Genomic DNA, 17,081 nt, shown 5'->3' with positions numbered 1-17,081 from the left:
AAATTGTAACTAAATATAAGAAAAAATTTTCTTAGATACAAGGCATCGGTTTTTGGAGGTTACTGTGGTATCTCCCTCAAGTTAGTGAAACTCATTCTTTTAACCGGTATGCATATTACATGATTGTGAGTTGCTTCACAATTGGACAAAATATTCCCAGTTGGAGGTGACAAGTGTGGAGCAGAGCTGAATGTCAGCCACCCTTAGACTACAAATTACTGCAATCAAAGACATAAGAGATGTTCTGACGGCCACTAGACTCATACTGAGTTGATTATATCCAAAGTTCAGTTCTCTCTGCTCACCTTGCAGGGCTATTAACATTTGACACAGATCACTGCCTTCTCCTTGAAACACTTTCTTTGCTTTCAGAGCATTAAACTCTGAATTTTCCTCCTATCTCACTGGCCGTTCATTCGCTGTCACTTCTTCTGACTGTTCCTCTCGCCCCTTGCCCTGGCACTTAGCTCTGAACCCTCTCTGTGATTTTATCTATGCTCTATTTCTTATCATAGTTTCATTATTTTAAATTCCATAAAATGCTGATAACTCCAGATTTAGATCACTAACACAGACCTCACACATATACTCTTGATATGTATATCCAACTAGAAGCAACCATAGGCATCTTAAACTTAGCATGCCCAAAACTGAGTTCCTAAAATTATCCTTCAAACTTGTCCCTCCCATAATCCCTTGCATCTGAATTACTAGCAATTTTACCTTTTCACTTGCATTCAGAATCACCCTTGGTCTCTCTCTTTCTCTCATATCCCACGTTCCAAGTCAACGCTATATTCAAGATGTATCAGACTCTGGCCACCATTCCTTATCATTCCATTTCTAAGAGTCAAACATAAGTCAACTTCATCTCCCTTCTAGATTATTACAAAAGTGTCCAGAACTAATCTCTTGCTTCTGCTCTTGAGTCCCTCTTATCCATTCCTAGCATAGGAGCTAAATTATATTCTTAAAATGGAAGTAGACTGATGTCACTCCTCTGTTCAAACCGCACCCCCCCCCCATAGCTCTCCATCTCCATCTAAAGCTAGTGGTTACAATGACCTACAAGGACCAACACAACCCCGTGACCACTCTGCCATCCACTTCTGTCTTCTAGCTCTCCACACCAGCCACATCCTCCTCCCTGCTGAACATGACAACCACGCTCTTGTTCACGACCTTGGACAGACCATTCTCTCTGGAAAACCCTTCCTTTGGTTCTGCTTTCATATCATACTCAGGCTTTTATTCAAATGTCATCTTCTGAAGAAGCCTTTTCTGACAACGTTTTAAAAACTGCAACCCCTCTGAACTGTGTTCATGCCTTTCCTATGCTATTTATTTGGACAACATCATCTAATTTTTAAATATGTTTAACATTTAATATATTTTTGTCTCATCCATTCTGCATTTCACTCCTACTAGAAGCTTCTTAAGAGCAGATTTTATTTACTGCTTTCTCCAAGAGCCTAGAAATATGTATACAATTTATGATACACTGAATGATTTTTGCATAATAAAAGAATGAATGAAGGTTTGAAGGGAAAATATTTCACTAGCAAATTTTTCAACAATCAGCCAGCTGGGAAGAGTTCTAAAGTGATGGAATCTACACTTTCTTAGAAGTGCACCATACATCACACTCTATTGATTTTTCAAACTCAAAATAGAGGTAAGCTGGTCTTAACCCAATTTTATTATCTTTGGATACCAAGATTTCTCCTAGAACATTGGTTCTTGAGTTACAGCAATTGAAAAGGATTATAAGGTCACTATTCACTCTGGATAATAATACATTCTCATTAGAGAACTCCCATGAAAGCTCTACATAATCAATGTGCCCCTCAAAGCAGAAAACAAGTGATAGGAGAAATTTTCACTGGAGAATATAGAGGGGAAAGATGGCATGGTCTCCTTAAACAAACTACATACATATCATGTAAAAATAATACTGTGATTGAACAATAAAATAAACAATAAGGCAGAGTTCTAAGTTTCTAGTTCAAAGCTAACAAAATTAAGAAAGGAAAAGAAGGAAATATTTTGTAGAAGAAACTACCAAAACTGCACTACAAAAATCCATGTGTTTTTCTTCCTTTTAGAACTTACTTCAAAAGAGAGATTCTTTCTATAATGCATCCTAGATTTGTTCATGTACGCACGTCAACATTTTTCAAAGAAATGATCATAAAAACTTAAAGAAATAATCTGTGTAACTGAGAACAAATGATTTTTTTTCCTTTGAAATATCCAAACCATTGAGGCAACAGTGCCTTCTCACCCAATAAGTTTCTCAATGTAATTTGTGTGTATGTGACAAATATCAACAACTACATTATACATTGTTTAGTTTCTCAATTATTTTTTCAAAGGTATGTATTTTTTACTTTTCAGCTAGTCATGTAAACCGCTAAGTCATTTTGCCTGTTCCAAAGCATCCAGAAACCAATACTGAATGAAGAGGACTTCATTATATCAACTCTACTTTAAGGGGAACCGAGACAACCCTAAGTCATATTTACTCACATAGTTCAAGTCAGTGGAAATAATGTATTAAAGTTAAATTACTTAGTGACATCTATTTTACTATATAAATAAAATAGAAGAATCTATTTTCTTAGTAAATAGGTGAAGGAAATTAAGAAGTACAAATTTCCAGTTTACAAAATAAATGAGTCACAGGAATGAAATGTACAGGGTGGGGAATATAGTCAATAATAAGGTCGGTCGCATCTTTGTATGGTAATAAAGGTGGTCCAAAGGTACAAACTTCCAGCTACAAATTAAATAAGTACTTGGGATGTAATGTACAATTTGAGTGATATAATTAACACTGTTGTATGTTATATATGAAAGTTTTAGAGTAAATCACAAGAGTTCTCATCACAAGAAAAAAAACACAGTTTTTCTTTTCTTTTGTATCTATATCAGATGATGGATGGTCACTGAACTTACTGTGGTCATCATTTCATGATGTATGTAAGTCAAATCATTAAGCTGTACACCTTAAACTTACACAGTGCTGTATGTCAATTATATTGCAATAAAACTGGAAGAAAATAAATCTATTTTCTTCAGATGTATTATGCACTTACTATGCACCTTATATTTTCAGGTGCTTGACTTTAGAAAATGTTTTGTAAGAGCACTTGTTTAAGGGTGTTCTCACAGAACTGGGTTCAAAGTACTTTTACAGTGGAGCTCAGTGGATCTGGTGCAGTTGAGGTGTGGAACTGAATCAAGCAAACAATAAGATAAAAATAAACACAGCAAAAGTCTCCTTGGAAAATTAATAAATGAATAATAATGTTCATAAAATATATACTACAGTAAGTATTATAACTTTTTTTAACCTCGCTGGCAAGTTACATTTCTGCTAACTGGCTCTGACTATAAAGAGAACATACTATAAACAATGAACAGTTATTTACAGACTGTGAGCTTTGTATATTTGTAAACTTTAATCTCATATGGGCTTTTATAAAAAGTACGAATTCCATTCCTCTCTTTGCTAAGTGGCTTGTATTTTTATTATATGCAGTTTCTACACAGAAACTAAATTATAACTTTAATGAAGTTAAATTTTTGTGCTACATTGTATTATATTTGTTCATGGCAAAATTAAGCAAATTTATATAAACGTTAGTATTGGTTTTGTGCACATCCAATTAATACACCTTCTGAAGGCAAAAGCAAGAGATGTTTTAGAAAAATGCCTTATATTTTCAAAACATTTAAGTAAAGAACATTATTTAGGATATTTCTGAATTTCAAATTTTAAAATAAATTGATATGACCAACAATGTGATCTGGCCAACAATGTGATCTGGCCAAGATTTAAACTAATCTAGTTGTGCAAAGTTTTAATCTCAACGTGAAAAATGCTAGTTCAAAATCATCAAAATAATATAAATGAATTTTATATTTCTACTTATATTAATTTTACATTTCTAGAAATAATTCTCTAACCTGCATGTACAGTTCCCACAATCTGAAATACTTTCCAATTACTAGAGAGCAAATTTAACACATAATGTTGGAAAAAGTGTCCAAAGAAGCATGTTCCATGTCACCGAGGCTGCTACTCTGGGTAGAAATCTGTATCCTTGTGGGTTTTCCATGCATTATTACTAGGATATTCTGAATCAAATCTCCAAATATCAAGGTTAAAAGCGTGATGCAAATCCATTTCATTCCCTGAATTCCATGAATATATTTGCATTACCTTTACACTTAATCCAAAAGTAGCAGAGATTGTAATGTGCACACTGTATTTAGAAGTTTTCCAGTATGAGTAGGCATCACCTGTTTATTAGAATGGTCTTTTTCTCCAGAAACAGGACAACACAGCTATAAAAATCAAGACCAGGAAGAGATCATACAGTGTAGAGAATAAGAGGGTAGAACAGTCTGACCTCTCTGGTCATCTCATCCAGTCACTTTAGAGTCTTATCACCTTGGGCAATTTGCTTAACTTTTCCCTGCATTCTGAACAATAACATGTTCCTCACAAAACTGTTGACAGTTTGATACCTAGGGAGTCAATAAAGTGTTAACAGGCAGGACTGAATCCTTTACTATCTTTTATGTAAATCCAGTTTCACCTTTTCTGTTTCTTAAAACATAAGGGGGTACTCAAGAAATATTACAAAAATTCTATTTCTGTCTTTAGTATTAGAATGAAATGAGACTTTTCATCCAATGTAAAGCGTAATCACCTACATATGTGATATATTATCTGCCTAGGGTTGTAATATAAGCTTTTTGGCCTGACCAAACCTGGGACGTGAATTCTATTTAAAATTTTATGATTTCATTGGTATTTACATTATAATTCCAAAGGATTAGTTAAAGTTTTGAGTGTCATTAGGAACATAAGGAATTACTTAAAACAAAAAGCAGTGAAATAATTATACTTTAAAAAGCACCTGTGTTTTGTGAGCAAGACCACCAGAAAAGATAGAGTACTAAGAAAAAAAAGGGGCAGGAGGGGAAAACCTATTGGACCCACGAGTTAACCCGTAATTAGGTGCCATTATGATAATCAAATCAGAATGATTTGTTTTTGTTTTTTATTTTTAAATCCCATGCTATCTGTAGCAACTAAAATGGAGACCTGGAAACTAGTCGTAGTTTCTGAATTCTCATAAAAATAATTTCATACGAAAATATGAGTAACTGTAAATTACATTCTTTTCCTTTGTATTTGGTGAAAACTTAGAGAGACAGAAATTATTTAGCTATTTAATAATTAAAAAGAGCTTATTAGGATTCAAATCACTCATGGAGAAACTCCCTTATTCATCTCTTGATAGTGAACAGAGATTATAGGGCAGAGCTCTGAACATTTATCCAGGACATGAGAGACATATGATATACCTTTCTCTCAATAACCTAGAAAAGAGGCACAGGTATTATTCTTGTTACCCAATGTAAATTGGATAATATCTAATTGTAATTTATATATTTCAAAAAGCACACTTAAACTAGTATCACAAAAGGGGAAAAAACTTAGTTTATGCAGTGTATTGGGAATCAAAACTTTCAAGCCTTTCAAGGCTTTTTAACGTAAAAGAGAAAAATAATATGCAACCATTGCATAACTTAATTTACAGCATTGATCTTGATTCTTAAGATGGCCTAGAGGAATATTCATTTTACTCCCCTCAAGGAGTTTAGCATCAGTAAACCATGCAAGTGCAAGGCATACATGAACGTTTCAGGTTCTGCTCATATGCCTTATACCACAAACTGCTTTGATCTAGTGTGCCTACTGCTTTGAAAACTTAGTGGGGAGCCAAATGGACAGCTGTACAAAGCCTTTTACATCTTATAAGAAGCTGTGGTATATTTATACAATGGAAAACTACTCAGCCATAAAAAAGAATGAAATAATATCATTTGCAGTAACATGGGTGGATCTGGATATCATCATTCTAAGTGAAGTAAGCCAGAAAGAGAAAGAAAAATACCATATTATATCACTCATATGTGGAATCTAAAAAAAAAAGACACTAATGAGCTCATCCACAAACCAGAAACAGACTCGCAGACATAGTAAACAATCTTATGATTACCAGGGGGGAATGGGGGTCAGAAGGGATAAATTTGAGAGGGATCAAGTTTTGCAAATATTAACTAATATATATATATAAATGGATGAAAACCAATTTTCTTCTGTATAGCACAGGGAACTATATTCGGTATCTTGAAATAGCCTTTTATGAAAATGAATCTGTGTATGTACATGTATAACTGGGACATTATGCTGTGTGCACCAGAAATTGACACATTGTAACTGACTATACTTTAATAAAAAAAAAAGAAGGAAAGAAATACATTTTATAAGAACAGGAGAAGCAAACAGTTTTCTCCACCACCAGTTGCAATAGCAGCTACCACTCAAGTAGCCAAGAGTAATCTCGTGCTTTGAACAGCATCCTTCTTCCAATTTAACTATTTTTCCATAAATCTTAAGGGGGCTTAGGGAGATATAAATCGCATCTCCTTTATAAAACACTATAGAAAAGGAGGGAAAAAGACAAAGAAGCTTCTATCAGCTAACCTCTTCCTTTGCTTGGCATCCAGAGAGATGGGGGTTGGAAGTGGTTAAGAAAAAGGCATGAGTGAAGTTTAAAGGAGTAATTAAAAGTAACTGATGGTGTTGTCTTGCTGTTTGGCTGAAGGCACATTCACTCCACTGCGAATCCTCACAGAAAATATCTTAAACAACAGGGGGATGTACTGCTGCTTTGTTTTCAAATCCACAATATGAAACCTCACTTTCCTCCCATGGAAGACTGACCCAGGACACCAGAGAAAGATCCTGGAGGATAAGGTTGCTCAGTAATGTCAAAGATTACCGGTGATCAAAAGCAAGGTTCCAGTGACCACACACCACTTCCAAAAGGTCAGAATCACAAGATCTTGGAGTAAGTGAATGTATTTACATGCTGGTTGAATAAGGCTGTAACTAAAGCATCTATTTTTATTCTTTGGAATACAGATTACAAATGAGACCTACTTTTCTGTGGGTAGTTCTCTGACCAATTCTACCCTTACAAAGAGCTACTTTCACAAATATAAAATCAGTCTGGACATAGTGTTGCTTTTTATTTAAGAGAATTTTGAAGTATCTGAAGGAAAAAAAAATCCCATTTTCAAAGGGCCTCAAACACCTACTTTTTAAAAACACTCATGTAGATTGGTACAAATGTATTCAGTAGATAATTGAGAACTTTCTCTCATAGAAAGCTAGCAGGAAAGGAAAAAGACTCCAGTATTTTTCCATATCAAACAGTACAGTATCACAGACAAATGCCTTGTTATTCTCACCACCGATCTCCAACCCGCAGCTCTCAAGTTAGATGTACCTCAGAAAGAGAAGTAAATATCACAGGATGGAAAAAAGCCGCAGCATCCTGGAGGCAAAGAAAGGAATTCTCAAGGAACAACTTGTCCTTTGTTCAACATTTATATGACTCCTGTGACACTGGAATAGTGGTTTCATACTGTAGCATTTTTTTCCCCCTGTACTTAGCTGCTCACCAGCAAAACAAACAAGATGGCAGGAAAGTCAAGAAGGACAGGGGAAAAGGAGGGTGGGGGGAAGAGGTGAAGGAAGTAAGAAGGAAAAGAAAAAAAGGGAAAGGAAAGAACATAGAAAGAGAGGATATGTCAAACACTATAAAATTCTAGGACAGGAGGCCCAAGACTATTATCATGTTGCCAAAAACCCCCATCAACAGCCCCCTGAAGGTAGAAATGTAAAAGGCAAAGAAAACAACTTTCCAGGTAAAGGTCAGCCTGGAATGGCTGCCATATATTGTTCTATTCAAAACTAGAATGCATGCGCAAAGTCATGTTCTTCTCCCTCCTTTTTTTTTTTTCCCCTATTTTGTGTTTTACATCTTTTGGTTCCTAATTCTTGCATTTTTTTTCCCCAAGAGTTTGAACTAATCTAAGTGGGGCATGTGCAAACATTGTGTATTAAAGGGCTCATATTCTAGCCAAAGAGAGAAAGAATCAATGAAAAAGTAGAAACCAATCAGATATATCAAATAAGTGGACAATTTCCAGGTACTTAGGAAGCCCACATAGAGTTACAAAAGAAAATATTCTGCTCATGGTCCTATACTGTATCTGAATTATTGAAATTCAACTTTCTCTCTAAATTGGTATTTCAGTAAGTCATATTTCTCCTATTCCCAGTTTCCCATAGATGTGCTTACATTTCAAATACAGATGCTCCCAGATATTTAATATTCCTTCAAAGCTTTCAGCTATACCTGAATATTAAATAATAATCAAAAGAAGTCATTTTTATTCTCTTATTATTTAATGGAGATGGGTACTAGAATATCTTTTAAAAACTTAAAAGATTGTTCATCTTTAGAATCCTTTCAGTTTGCTTCTATAAAATTATTCTCTCCCAGCTTTATATGATCTTACTCTTAAAATACAATATAAATTAAGCCCAATAATGGAAGAGTCCTGTATTATGATGGAATATTAAAAAAAATTATATGTAGCTTAGTATCCCTAATAGCTAGAGAATTAAATTTTATGTTAAATTAAACAAAAATATTAAATTTGAACACTGATATTTAGCATCATTTTCTAAAAGTAAAATAACATGAAACCTGGCAATGAAAATAGGTTTTCAATTTATTGTAAGAAAGTGTCTTAAGAATTTAAAGTTCATTTTATGAAATTGATTATATCTAAATACACCTCTTATTAAGTCCTGGAATTCTCTGAATTATGATGGTTTTGCCCAGAAATAAGTTTTTATAAATGCCTTTACTTTTGTAGGCCTGGTTACTGAGAGAGCCACATATTGGGAAATGATGTCGATATTAATTTGTCCTATAATCAGCATTATTCTGCTAATTTTTCCAAGACTGTGCTTTGTCACAGTTAAATTTATAGCACAGCTGCTTGAAATTCGACTCTAGTAGTATATCAACCCTATCAAATGACAACTGCAACATGTTTTTATTTTAGAAGATTTTTTTCAGGTATTAATTTATATAATACTTTCTTAACTAGTAAGATATAGATATTGCTTTAATTGCCCAAGGTCAAAAAGCAACTTGTTCAGCATGGGTTCAAATATCCTGATTCTAAACCCAGCATTTTAAGTTCACATTTGCCTGAGTTGTCTTTTAAGTCTATCTTTCTTTACATACGCTACACAGAAACTGATTTTATTTTGATACAGGTAAATCACCTGCTCAGCTCAATATATTTATTGTTATGTAAACCACCTAAGCAATACATATCTTTGGCAAGTCAATGCATTAAAAAAGATTAACATCTAAGAATATACAGAAGAAAAGCAAAGTAACTCAGGTGGAATGTTTCTGGCTAACAAACCACTCCTAAATTTTAAACTAGATTCTACCGATTCACTGTATGATGTTATATAAACAGCCTCTCTTATATATAAGTCTCAATTCCTTTATCTGTGAACACTAAATTAATTATATTTGTTATATTCACAATTCAAAATGATGTTAGAGGAAACAACGGCAATTACTGAAAAATACAAATGCTCACGATTCAGAAATGCCAAAAAGAAACTAAACATAGGGACAGATGTTAAAAAGCCATAAACTCTTTGTTTGGCTATTAATATTTAAGAGAAAATATATCTAACTATTTAAGAGATACTATATACCCAATTATTGGGTTATGCATGTTAATAGTATATTCATAAAGGAAAGAATTCCTTTCAAAATGTCTAATATGAATTCATACATATTCATACAACATGATATATACACATCTGAGTGTGTATGTATATGTATATCGCGTGTGCACACACACGTTACTTAAGAATTCTCACAAGCGTGAACCATTTCGTAACAAATATTCCTGGCCAATTTAAATTCTGAATTACGCTATCTTGTAGTTTGTATGCAATAATTATGAACATATCTAATTGAAGTAGATTAAATTACTGCATCTCCAATTTAGAAACATCATGGATTGTAAAATGTTCCTATATATTCCTGCAATTAAACCACTGTGGAAAAAAAATAGAAGATTCATTTCCAAATGACAAGGGAAACTAATATTTGCATAAACAAATACTACACGATTCTTACAAAGTGATGTTAAATGTTTCAGGAATCCATACTTAACATGCATTCCACTAAAATGTGTTCAATTATTTGTCTCAGAACCAAAGGGTCAAATTAAAGTTACACATTAAGAAATTTAAAAAAAAATGGTTTCTTTCTGTGTAGAATTTGGTTTGATGGCAGAATAGTTATAAATTCAATCGTAACCTATAGTCTTATAAAGATACACTGCAGGAGTCTGTGAGGGGGTCAAGGCTGAGGGCAGAGATGTATGCAGTTAACGGTACAGGGGTGATAGCAGAAGTTGGTGGAATACTCATCCTTTTTCCCAATATCATCAGTCCAAATCTTCCAAAATATCTTACTTTGTACACAGTATAACCTATTTAGTTTACAAAAGATTGGACAGCCTTCTCTTCTCCTGATGAAGCAATCTATGGCTTGAAATATTGTCATATAGTTAGATCATTTTCAAACAGGCAACTAATCTATTTAAACTATATTTTAATTTGGTTTTCAAGAGGCTTACAGTGTTTTTTGAAATGGTTTCACAGTAAAGAAGTAAACCACCATATTTCCTATAAACATAATTTCCAAACTAGAAAATTTAAAACACAATGAATTTTTTGCACTAGATTATAAAACAAGACTATAACAGAAAAGCAAATCATATATTTCAGAATCATTGTATATACTGGATAAACCAAGTTGGTAAGATCACTGAACTTCGGCATTAACTGACGTAAGTAATTAGGGAGTGAAAATCATCAAAATCAAAAGATAGGGAAAATATAAAAGGTGAGTTATTTGTTAATTCAGAATAAAGAAAACTGTTGAAAACAAAGTATATGACTGAATATGAGGCAGGATAATTGTAAGTGATTCTAATTTTGACCTAACCATCTTTTAATCCAGAGTCATCTAAATCCACACAAACTTTAAAGCTTGAACTAAAAACAACATGCCTAAGTTTAGGTGGTAGCTGTGGCAAATTTTTATCAGCAGATTGATACAGATCAATTAGCTACAGTTAACAATTTAGCACAGCTCCCCCACATACAAAATGCAGACTGGCTACACCTAGAAGAGAAGACTTTCACAATTACAATAATCTATAGGTGTCATTAAATATGGAGGTGAACTCTTGATGTTACATATAATTTAATCATAATATCTAAGGGGAAAAAAAGTCCCCAAACCGAGACACGGTTCCAGGATTTGGAAGGCCCCAGATCTCTTTCAGGGTCTGCCTGGTTAAAAAGCCCCAAGACCCATTCAAGCACACATAATTCAGGAGGCCTGCCTGCCAGCAATAAAGGCCGAAATTGGATACTTGGTGAGATTAATTACCTAGATAGGGCTTGATAATGCAAGTCAAATGGGAATGTAATTAAAGTGCACCTTCCATGAAAATTATTCATTGCTGATGGATCAGGTGACAGATAAATCAAAAGGCATTTTAAAAAAGCCTACAGGTTAACTTGAAGCAGGTCCTTCCTCTTTATAAAGCTCTGTAATTGCAGGTGTGGAATTCACTCTTGCTGGCCTAGCCTCATCATGATACCATAAGACAAAAAGGTAGATTGTAATGCAACCTATTATTAGAAACAGAAGCCAATAGAAAAACCATTAGGATCACAGTTACAAACAAAAGGTCACCTAGACTGGACCCAGTTGGCTGGCAGCTTTCAGAAGAGAATCATTCTATGTTCATCCTATAATGGGGATGCAACCATAAAAGAACAAGTGATGAATTAATAAGCTGAATAGTCCCCAGGGTGCAATTCTTACAGATGAATGGCATGCTGGGGATACAAACAGTTATAAATTAGAGAAATCGAATGGCATAAGAAGTATTTTACATCATCATTATTAAATAAAGTCTTCCTGGATGTGTTGTTAATTCTTTACTGTCAATACATTTATTTACAGTCTAAGAACAATAAAAAAAAAACTGTTCTATAACAACAGAAGGGTAATTTCAGTTACCTAGAGGGATATTAAATCTAATTTCTATGTCACGTTCTTTTAGGTATGTTTATTAGACACCTATGAGAAGACAGATGAAGTGAAATGTCCAATTAAATGATAGTTACTGGAAATTATGGCCTTACATGTTACTCATTTGTTGCTCTAACTAATGAACACATCTTGCTTTTACAGACCTTTATAAAGAAAATGCATAACAGTTTTCTTGTCTGCAAGAACAAACTTAATGCTAAACAAGGAAACCATGTCATCTAGTAGAATACACATGGAATTCACAAAAAAGGACAATCGCTGTCTCAGAAAAAAAACCAACAGCATAAAAACTGAAAGATTTTTGTAGTATGAAAATCTTTAAATAATAATATAAATATTGATTTACCATTACAAACCCTCAAATAATTGTGTAGCTTTCCCCTAGAATTTCCAGTTTATGTTCTATTTGAACTTGATAAGAGACAAAATTTGAATTCAAATTCCCCTGACAAATCCATTCATCCTATTATCACATAAAAATCTTTCAAATGAAAAGGTAATCAAAATAATAAAAACCTATTTTGCACTATTCCCAAAAGGCAATTAAACGATGCATCACAAATGTTCTAACCTAATTCTAATACGGTAATATTTCTAAAGTTGTTTTAAATAAAAATAAACTTTACATAGCAGCTCCTTCCACGTGGTTAAAATTAATTAGGAAGTAAGAAAATTCACAGGCAAAGACAATAAGATTTTAGATATGTAAATTTGATATACAGGGCCTGTTTTTGTTTGAACTGCTATAGGTGAACATATAAAAATACATCTGTCAGAAAAGCATCTGTTTATGGTTCTCCATTCCTAAAGGTTACTGATTAAAATTGAAAACAGGCCTGGCAAATACCCAATGCATTTTATCAGGAGACACTGTTCTTTATGTTCCCTGCAGGTTCCAGTTAGTAACTTAATCCCAGCCAAACTATAAAGTAAACTGCTCATGATTTGTCAGATTAGCTGATGCTTGTCCAGAAAAACGGTCTGAAAAAAGAGTCACCAGGACACTGTAATTAAGATCCATTCATCCATTTCATCCCTGGATTGAGGAAAATAATGAAACATCAAAGTAGCCAGACAGCAGTCTAAAGGAGGCCAGTCAGTATCTTTTCAAACATAACACCAGTATTTAATGCAGCAGGTGCCCCAGAAGTGACTGACAAATCATATTAAAATCCAAGGTTTGATGACACAGCATCATGGCTTTCTGTTCGTTGTGTCTGTAATCTTTAAAGATAAAGGAAATGTGACTAAAAACAAAAGGTGAAGGCTTAGTATTATCATAGTGAAAACAGCAAGACAAAAGTTTCCCTAACTTTTAGGCGGTTCTACTTTTGTATAGATAAGCACATGATGTGGGGCATAATTTAAAATGCCTGAGAGAAAGTGGTGGAACTAGGAAGAAAAAGAACTATGAAAGAAAAAAAAAAGCATGACATAAAATGTAACTAAATATACATAACTATATACATTTTATATTAGGAAAATATATTATTAATAATATATGTTAAGTATTAAGCAATATTTTATAGTAAGAATGATAGCAAATATATTAGAGGAGACATTTATAAATGCATAGTTTATCTTAATAGAATCAACATCTTTTCTTTTACGACCTCTATTTCTGAGATTATCAGGTTCTCAACAATGAAATTTATATGAGGCTAAATTTGGGTCCTAAGTGATGTCAGGGATGTGTGAAAATAGGATGAGATGTCAAAACAAGGAGAAAACAAGGTTATGATAATGTATTAGAAAAGAACAAAGGCAGTCTTTTTTTCAAACAAAATTCAGACTCATAATCTATCTTAGTGTCTTTACCAGTCTGATAAATGTTGTATGAAATCAGCATAAAAAGTAATCTATTACATTTCAATCCAGCCAACACCGAGCACTTACACCACATATGTCATAGTGTGAGGCTTTGTTTTCAACCATGACAAATACGATTATGACATTCTCGACCCCAAGTTGTCGATCAAAATTGTTTCTCATGGCTCAAAATTGTTAAATCCAAAGGACTTTCTTCTGTTTCCATTCTGTTGGCCTCCTGTGACACTTGATTCTATGATCAACTGACTCAGGAAATTTCCCTTCTTTGGTTACTGTGATAGCCCTCCTATCCAACTGGTCTGGCGACTCCTTTTTGATTTTTGCCATGTGCTTTTGATATTCTGCCAGTTCGCTTTTAAACTTTTAAATTAGAGTTCCACCTCCTCTTACCCCCAAAAAAGGTCATTCATTAACTCACCATTTATAGGCTTATGATTTCCAAACCCATAACACTGAAGTTCCACCAATACCCTAACAACCATTTTCTTAGGAATGTATATGTGCTTATAAAATGTATGAAGTTAAAACATACATATAGTTATAACTATCTGTATATATGTTGATAAATACATCAGATAACATGTGATATAGCCTGATATAACAGGAGCTATGGGTGTTGTGTTTACCAGAATTGGCAACATTCGAATAAACTATACAACAGGGATATGCCTTAACCAGTATCTTTGCATTTGTTATCACAGATGACTGCCACTATGAACGCTAAGCGCAGACAATGTTCTGCATCTTCCTATATGCTGAAGTTAATGATCAAATATTATTAAAACTCAGCACACTAATTATCTGATGTCAACATGCTATGGATAATTAAGAACTGTGTGCATTAAAGCTACTCTAATTGTTTTCCACAGATCTCCTTCTCTAGTCCTTGTATCTTAAAACAAGGCAAGCAACTAGAGGATTGCATGTACATCTCTGCCCGTGCTTTGTCACAGAACATACATCATCCACTCTGCCTTCTCCCTGATTAATTTGGTTAACTTGCAGCAATTATCTCTCCCTTTGTGACTGACCCCTTTATAAATGGAGTACAGGAAATTTGGATGATTTTTTCCTGGGTTTTTACCTCTTAATTGATCCTTCTTTCTTGCTTACAATAGTATAAAGAAAAACCGAAGTCATAAAACAGTTGGAACTCAAACAAGGAGCGAACAGGCTTTTGCAATAGTAATCACTGATCTGAAGAGCAAGATGTTGACAGTGTTCTCTCCTTTACCCTATTACTTAGATCAGTTGGTTAAAACTGTTAATGATCCTCTGGATCAATGTTGTTTCCTTGTAGCTCTAATTTACTGCATTGGTTGATTAGTACAGATTTTTTTTTGTGTGTGTGGCTGGTTCTGCCTCATTCCACCAGATTGCTTGTCCGAATCAAATTTGCTTCAATTCATCACCAATGAAGCAAGGAATAAAATAATCAACATTTACTCTTGCTTAACACTGGGACTGAAAACAGAACAACTAAATGCTTGTAAATTTAATGACTGTCTCCTGTCACTCTCAAAGCTATGTCCCTCAGTTTATCCAGGACTTGAAATGATGTATATAGATGGGTGACAGGAAATGAGACTGGACGGGGGAGAGGGGAACCTAAATGTGTACATCAAGTTTATGGGCCCAAGTTTTTTTAATTGAGGTATAATTGACACACAACATTATATTAGTTTCATTGAATGTTTATCAGCAGCAGCAGCAGCAGCAGCATCGCCACCATCAATTCACATGACATGCACGTGTCTGTATCTGAACAATGTATGAGGTTACCATCCCCTGGCTTTTCATTCTCTGAAATTCAGCTTATTGATTTATTGCTCTTAAACATATTTTATTTTCCCCTGAAACTGTGCCTGTCTTCACAATGCTATTCTTTTAATAACACTTTAGGAAAATATTTACGATAGTTTGGTCTATGAGAACTAAGCAAACAACTCACAGATCAAAACCTTTTTGTACTGTGCAACACCAAGTAAATCAGGTAACCAGTTTTGGTCAATTAAGGATCAACCAAAAATCACTTCTTAATTCAATTCACATGGAAAATCTTTCACAAATGTGTTAGTTTGTATTCTTAGCAGAGTAATCTTACTATATGGCATACATTTTGCTGTTTTATTATTTATGATCGTGTAATACCTCCAGAAAGAGAGATGGAATTCAATATGTATTGACCCAGGATTGTGCTCTGAAAAAATTTTGCATATTTTACATCAGTCCCTGCTGTTAACTTGCTTTTTGTATCTTTTTCTCCCTAAAAGTAAAGAGCAGGTGGTCTGGTTAGCCAAATTTCAGTTAAAACAGATTTTCTGTATCTCACTTGAACAAACTTCTTCACTTTAAAAGTAAAGTAGCTATTTCTCTATAAATAATATTCTAGTGGATACATTTTCAATTCACTAAAATTTCTACTCTATAAACTGACAGTAGAAAAATGAAGGATCTCTTATTAAGGGCAACACATATAATAAGAATTACTTTACATAATTCTATCATTAGGGACTATTCCAGGATAATGATTCTAACAGGCACTCATATATTTTTTGAAGAGCCTGTTTAGAGGAAGCTTAAATTTAACAAGTTACAAATTTAAATATCCAAAACATAGAGTTATAAAAATTTTTTTCACTAGAAAATCCTGAAACAGCACTCACTTCTTAATCATGTAGAAATTGCTAGTTTAAAATTGCCAAGAATATGACAGACTTGCTCAAGCTTGAAAATTCAGGGACAAAACTTATAACTTATTTTGTACTGAATGTTCTGCTACCGTCAATGTAGCACCTTCTATAATTTATGAGATAATGAATTGTCTCTATTTAAAAGAACTGTCTTGAATGTCAAACAGCAAAATATTACTATTGGTCTTTCTGGCACGTACTCATGCATTGCACTAAAAAAGTTTAACACTTTTTGAGGGGGAGAAATCATAGAAATGCAGACAATGTCTACAATTCCTACCCCTTAATCCATCCACAAAAAAAGTCATGCCTTAGCTGTCCTCATGTATATGGAAAATAAATAATTTCCTTCAAATTAATATAATGGAATTAAATTATCTCAGGGATGAATATTTACATTAGTCTGCTCAGGCTGCTATAATAAAATACCACAGACTAGGAATCT

The 17,081-nt window shown here is 33.7% G+C and overlaps 1 protein-coding gene across 6 annotated transcripts in view; it reads right to left on the bottom strand.

The window, feature by feature from the left end:
• Window positions 1-17,081, bottom strand: part of EPHA7 (EPH receptor A7) — a 164,243-nt gene that overhangs the window by 79,414 nt on the left and 67,748 nt on the right. The gene's annotated exons all lie outside the window — the stretch shown is intronic.

The sequence above is a fragment of the Camelus bactrianus genome, chromosome 8, assembly GCF_048773025.1.
Source record: "Camelus bactrianus isolate YW-2024 breed Bactrian camel chromosome 8, ASM4877302v1, whole genome shotgun sequence".
Classification (NCBI taxonomy): Eukaryota; Metazoa; Chordata; class Mammalia; order Artiodactyla; family Camelidae; genus Camelus; species Camelus bactrianus.
Note: the sequence above shows the minus strand (reverse complement) of the source record. Positions and strands in the feature narration are given on the sequence as shown.